This window comes from Arachis ipaensis, chromosome B3, assembly GCF_059453495.1.
Source record: "Arachis ipaensis isolate K30076 ecotype BB chromosome B3, ASM5945349v1, whole genome shotgun sequence".
Taxonomy (NCBI): Eukaryota; Viridiplantae; Streptophyta; class Magnoliopsida; order Fabales; family Fabaceae; genus Arachis; species Arachis ipaensis.
The window spans coordinates 58,367,792-58,373,341 of NC_142438.1; the positions used below are offsets into that span (position 1 = coordinate 58,367,792).

At 43.1% G+C, this 5,550-nt stretch overlaps 1 non-coding gene across 1 annotated transcript; it reads left to right on the plus strand.

Moving 5' to 3' along the window:
• Positions 1–4,804: 4,804 nt before the first annotated feature.
• On the plus strand, positions 4,805–4,910 carry LOC148570763 (small nucleolar RNA R71). Its single transcript, XR_015908612.1, has one exon. It is a non-coding gene; the product is annotated as a small nucleolar RNA R71 (small nucleolar RNA).
• Positions 4,911–5,550: the final 640 nt, after the last annotated feature.

Below are 5,550 nucleotides of genomic sequence, written 5' to 3' on the forward strand. Positions count from 1 at the left end.
GAACACTAAACTTAGAATTACACACTCACTCTTATATTGTTTTGGTGTGTAACACCAAACTTAGCTCCTCACAATACGGGGGAAACTACTTGTGATTTTTATTAAAATGCAAATGAAAAGAGAACTACCTTAGGTTGGGTGCCTCCCAACGAAGCGCTCTTTTAGCGTCGCTAGCTCGACGATTCCTCCATCACTTGAGGTGATACTTCACTTTGAGGTTTTCCCCCATGTTGCCCATGTAGTGTTTGAGCCTCTGTCCGTTAACAGTGAACTTCCTCTTTGAACTTTCCTCCATGATTTCTATGTGCCCATACGGTGAGACCTTTGTGACAAGAAAGGGTCCTGACCACCTTGATTTGAGTTTCCCAGGGAAGAGTCTTAATTTGGAATTGTAGAGGAGCACTTGCTGTCCTTCTTTGAAGCTTCTGGGTGTTAAATGGAGGTCATGCCTTCTCTTTGCCTTTTCTTTATAAATCTTGGCATTTTCATAGGCTTGAGATCTGAACTCCTCCATTTCTTGTAGCTGCAAGACCCTCTTTTCACCAGCAGCAGTGCTATCTAAATTTACCAGCTTGAGAGTCCAGAGAGCTTTGTGTTCCAGCTCCAATGGTAGATGACAAGCCTTTCCATACACCAGTTGGTATGGGGACATCCCGATTGGTGTCTTGAATGCCGTCCGATATGCCCAAAGAGCATCATCCAGTTTCTTCGACCAATCCTTTCTTGATGCTCCTACAGTCTTTTCCAGAATCCTTTTTAGCTCTCTGTTAGATATCTCAGTTTGCCCACTTGTTTGGGGGTGGTAAGGTGTGGCAATCTTGTGTTTCACCCCGTATCGTAGGAGGAGAGCTTCTAGTGGTCTGTTACAAAAATGGCTCCCTCCATCACTGATGAGTGCTCGTGGGACTCCGAACCGGCTAAAGATGTTCTTTCTGAGGAAGTTCATGACCACCTTGTTATCATTCGTTGGGGTTGCAACAGCCTCTACCGACTTGGAAACATAATCCATTGCTACCAAGATGTACTTGTTTGAACATGAGGTTGGGAATGGTCCCATGAAATCGATTCCCCACACATCAAACAGTTCCAGTTCTAAGATGAAGTTTTGTGGCATCTCATTTCTTTTGGGTAAGTTTCCAGCTCTTTGACATTCATTGCAATTCTTTACCAGTTCTTTGGCATCCTTGAAAAGGGTGGGCCAAAAGAATCCGCTTTGTAATACCTTGGCTGCAGTTCTGTCCCCTCCAAAATGGCCTCCATAGCATGAGTCGTGGAAATTCCACAAGACCTCTCGTCCCTCTTCTTTTGAAACACATCTTCTCAGGATTCCATCTGGACACTTCTTGAAGAGATATGGCTCATCCCAGACAAAATACTTTGCATCATTGATGAGCTTTCTTTTCTGGTGTTTGTTGAGTTCTGGAGGTAAAGCCCCAGTTGCTTTAAAATTGGCAATATCTGCAAACCAGGGTGCTTTGTGAATCATCATCAACTGCTCATCTGGGAAGAACTCATTTACATTTGTATCATGTGTTCCTCCTTTATCATGAGGGATTCTGGATAGGTGATCTGCTACCTTGTTCTCCACCCCTTTTTTGTCTCTGATTTCAATATTGAATTCCTGCAACAATAAGATCCATCTTATTAGTCTTGTTTTCGATTCTTGCTTGGCAAACAAATATTTAAGTGCTATGTGATCTGTGAAGACAATCACTTTGGCACCAATGAGGTATGATCTAAACTTGTCAAATGCAAAAACTATTGCCAGCAACTCCTTTTAAGTAGTGGTATAGTTTCTTTGGGTATCATTGAGGACTTTGCTAGCATAGTATATCACATGGACCAAGTTATCTTTCCTCTGTCCTAACACTGCCTCAATCGCAAAATCAGATGCATCGCACATCAGTTCAAATGGTAGGATCCAGTCAGGTGGGGAAATGATAGGGGCAGAGGACACCCTCTTTTTCAAGTTTTCAAATGCCAGCATGCACTTTTCATCAAAGATAAATGGTGTATCAGATACAAGGAGATTGCTTAAGGGCTTGGCTATCTTTGAAAAATCTTTAATAAACCTTCTGTAAAAGCCAGCATGCCCTAAAAAACTCCTAATTGCCTTGACATCACTTGGTGGTGGTAATTTTTTAATGAGTTCCACCTTGGCTCTGTCCACTTCAATGCCTTGGTTAGAAACCTTATGACCAAGAACTATTCTTCCTGTCACCATAAAGTGACGTTTCTCCCAGTTCAAGACCAAATTAGTTTCTTGATATCTTTTTAAAACCAAGGCCAGGTGATTTAGGCAACTAGGGAAGGAATCTCCGAATACTGAGAAATCATCCATAAAAACTTCAATGAATTTCTCTATCATATCTGAGAAGATAGAAAGCATGCAGCGTTGGAAAGTCGCAAGTCCATTACATAGCCCAAATGGCATGCGCCTGTAGGTGAACACTCCATATGGGCATGTGAATGAGGTTTTCTCTTGGTCTCTCGGATCAACCACTATTTGATTGTATCCTGAATAACCATCAAGTCTTTCCAGCATCTGATCCATGAATGGAAGGGAGAAATGATCTTTTGGCACTATTTGATTGTAGCTTCATTCAGTTTTCTGTAGTCTATGCACATCCACCATCCTGTGACGGTCCTGGTGGGGATCAGTTCGTTCTTCTCATTGGGGACTACAGTGATTCCTCCCTTTTTTGGCATAACATGCACAGGGCTGACCCAAGGGCTGTCTGAGATCGGGTAGATTACCCCTCCCTGCCATAGCTTCATAACTTCTTTCTGTACCACTTTCTTCATGACTGGATTCAGCCTCCTTTGGGGTTGAATGGATGGTTTGGCATCATCTTCCAATAATATCTTATGCATGCATATGGCTGAACTGATTCTTTTCACTTGGAGTAGTTCCTCTTCTTGCTTGTGGCTGAGGGCTGAGTTAATGATCACTGGGTAACTTTCATTCTCCCCTAAGTATGCATATTTGAGGGTGGGTGGCAGTGTTTTGAGTTCAAGTTTAGGTGCTTCCTTTCCTTCACTCTTCCCTTCTAATGTGCCTTGAATGTGAACCTCTGCTGCTGTAACCTCTTCGCTTGAAGCTGACTCTTCTTCTGTCAACCCCTCAAATTGTTCCTTTTAAAGAGTATCTTGTGCTATATCTTCTAGTGAATCCAACCTCATACACTCTCCCATTGGTTCTTGTGGGTAACTCATGGCTTTGAACATATTGAATATCATCTTCTCATTGTGTAACCTCAGTGTCAGTTCACCTTTCTGGACATCAATGATAGCTTCAGCAGTGGCTAAGAATGGTCTGCCCAGAATGATAGAAGCTTTGGCTCCTTCCTTCATATCTAACACCACAAAGTCTGCTGGGAAGATAAAGTCTCCTACCTTCACTAGCAAGTCTTCTACTATGCCGTGAGGAAACTTGAATGATCGATCTGCCAGTTGTAGGGCCATTTTTGTTGGCTTGGCCTCCTCAATTTTCATGTTTTTTCATCATGGCTACTGACATCAAATTTATGCTGGCTCCTAAATCACATAGAGCCTTCTCTACCGTGATCTCTCCTATAATACAGGGGATCTGGAAGCTCCCAGGATCCTTCAATTTCTAGGGTAGCTTGTGCTGAATGATGGCACTACATTCCTCGGTTAGTATCACCATTTCGTTGTTCTTCCAACTTCTCTTTTTGGTCATCAATTCCTTCAAGAACTTGGCATAGAGCGGCATTTGCTCTATTGCTTCAGCAAAGGGTATGTTAATCTGTAGTTTCTTGAAGATTTCTATAAATTTGGAGAACTGGCTATCATCCCCCTTTTTCCTCAATTGCTGAGGATATGGGACTCTTGGAACATATGGCTTCAGCTCTTCTCCTCTTGTTCCTCCTTCTTTTCAGTTGGGTCCTCCTCTTGTGGTTTCTTAGAGGTCTCCTTCAACTCCTTACCACTTCTGAGGGTGATAGCTTGACACTCCTCCCTTGGGTTTGGCTCAATGTTGCTACGAAGGTTATGAACAGGAGTTTGCTGGAGTAGGTAACCAACTTGTGTCTCAAGTTTCTTGATGGCAGCCTCTTGATTCTGCATGTTGGATCGCACCTCTTCTCGGAACATCTTACTGTCTTGAATCTCTTTACATATGCTCTCGAGTAAGGTCTCAATCTTTGAGAGTCTATCCTCGGATGGTGATGGTGAGTTGAGATTGGAGGAATGAGAATGGCTAGTTTGACTTTGGTATGGATGTTGAGAAGTGTTGTTGGGTGGGTATTGGTATGACCTCTGTGTGGAGTGTTGGTGAGTTGCATTGTTGTTGGGGTTGTGGCATCTCTGATATTGGCCTTGGTCTTGTTGATTTCCCCACCTAAAGTTTGGGTGGTTTCTCCAACCAGGATTATATATTTTGGAGTATGGGTCATGGTTCTGCCTAGGTGAACTCCCAATGTAGTTGGCTTGTTCCTGATCACCCTCTACTTCTTCATTCACTCCTTCTTGGGTTGCTGCTGAAGTGGTGATCGCTGCTACTTGATTCCTCTCCATCTTCTTGGTGAGGTCAGCTAATTGCTTGGTAATCATCTTGTTTTGAGCTAGCAGTGCATCCACATTGTTCAGCTCCATCACTTCTCTAGTATTGCCTCTTTCAGAAGCATAGAAATAGTCATTCTCAGCTACAGTCTCAATGACATCTATGACTTCTTCAATGATCTTCTTCTTGTTCAGAGATCCCCCGAATGAGTGGTCTACTGCCTTCTTTGATTCATATGAAAGACCTTCATAGAAAATGTGCAACTGCACCCATTCATTGAACATATCTGGCGGGCATCTTCTTGTCAGGTCCTTAAACCTCTCCCATGCTTCATATAGAGTCTCACCATCTTGCTGCCTAAAGGTTGTTCCTCAGCTCTCAACCTGTTGATCTGTTGAGGAGGATAGAATCTTGCCAAGAATTTGTTCACCAGATCTTTCTAGGTTGCTAAACTCTCCTTTGGAAAGGATTCCAGCCATGTAGATGCTTTGTCCTTGAGTGAGAAAGGGAACAGAAGTAGTCTATAGGTGTTAGGATGAAAACCATTAGACTTAACAGTATCGCATATCCTCAGGAAGGTGGTTAGATGTTGATTGGGGTCTTCTTGGACACTTCCTCCGAATGAACAATTGTTCTGAACAAGGGTGATGAGTTGTGGCTTTAGTTCAAAGTTGTTGGCATGTATGGTTGGCCTTTGGATGCTACTCCCACAGTTTCCTGGGTTTGGGTTGATGTAAGAACCCAGAACTCTTCTCTCTTGCCTAGCCTGATGCGCTGGACCTTCTCTGCCATGGTTGTGAGCCTCTTCTTCATGATGGTTTTCCATATTCTCATCCATGTCTGGTTCAAAGTACTCTTCCTCTTCCTCAGCACCAACTACTCTCTTTCCTCTTGCTTCCCTCCTTAATCTAAGGAAGGTCCTCTCAGGTTCAGAATCAAAGGAAGTTGAAGCCCCGCTTCTTCTACCTGTCATACAACCAACAAGGCACAAGCAAGAGAGATAGATGCAGACAATAATTTCTATA